A 1,145-nucleotide genomic window follows, 5' to 3' on the forward strand; every position below is an offset into this window, starting at 1 on the left:
ATAATTATAAAATTACAAAATCATCTTTTGTTTTTAATTCTAAAAAACCTTCCTAGATTTGTTTTTACAAGGTCTGTGTTTTTCCTCTTTTCTCCTTACGATGATATTGCGGTGATTCATAGGTACTCTTTTTTCTTTGTTTTTATTTGTTCTTTAATTTTCTATAGACCATAGATATAATAAGTCTTGTCCAAATCGTCTTATTCTTTTTTTTTTTTGAAAAAGTGTGATATGACCCAATTACACAAGAAAATAATATTAAATAATCTTATGGGAATATATGTCGTATGATGGGTACAAAATATATTATTTGCAAGTATCAAGATTTTAAATTGTGATCCTCAAAACTCCTATTGCAAAAACATTGGGTGGTATTATGTTAAATAATTGCGTAAAATATGTCATTATTAAAAATTGAGTTAGAATATCACCTTTGTTTTGGCATATAGGGGTAATATTTTATACGTCGTATATTGTGTGTATTTATGATGTTACTTTTAATTTATGTTTATTCTAGTTCTGTATTTTGGAATACTGACGTTGCAAAAAATAAAATAAAATATCAAATTGCAGGCTGTGGGGTTCGAACCCACGCGCACTTATGTGCAGAAGATCTTAAGTCTTCCCCCTTAGCCACTCGGGCAAACCTGCTTCACTTTTTTCATTTTCATTATGTTTAAAAAGTCTTTTGTTTTATTTCTTTTTAACAACTTCTTATGTTGTTTTGAAGAAAGATAATTTATTTATTTCTTGTTTTTCTTACAAGTTATTATTTCATACCATCTACAAATCGAGGTGAGAAAAAGCTAGTGTGTGTAATAATCTAACGGAACGTTTATATTAGCTTTACGACATTGACTTAGTAACAAACAACATTTTTTTTATCATTCTTTCATTCATGTCGTGAAAATAAGGAACCAGCATGGAAATTCAGTAAAATGGTTCCTGCTATTGTCTTTCTCTAACATATCGATGACAGTGCTTAAAACAACACTGCAAAAGCTCACCCTCACCATCTTTTTCCTTTCCATGCAAAGGTGATAATAATTTAATTGCATTATTCAACGTGTGTTAAAGTTCTTTCCCGTAAATTAAAAATATAATCATTTTATGTTATAGAAACTTAGACAATAAAAAAGTTAAAA

At 28.4% G+C, this 1,145-nt stretch overlaps 1 non-coding gene across 1 annotated transcript; it reads right to left on the minus strand.

Moving 5' to 3' along the window:
- Window positions 1–568: 568 nt before the first annotated feature.
- Window positions 569–651, minus strand: TRNAL-UAA (transfer RNA leucine (anticodon UAA)). Its single transcript has one exon. It is a non-coding gene; the product is annotated as a tRNA-Leu (tRNA).
- Window positions 652–1,145: the final 494 nt, after the last annotated feature.

This window comes from Vigna angularis, chromosome 9, assembly GCF_016808095.1.
Source record: "Vigna angularis cultivar LongXiaoDou No.4 chromosome 9, ASM1680809v1, whole genome shotgun sequence".
Classification (NCBI taxonomy): Eukaryota; Viridiplantae; Streptophyta; class Magnoliopsida; order Fabales; family Fabaceae; genus Vigna; species Vigna angularis.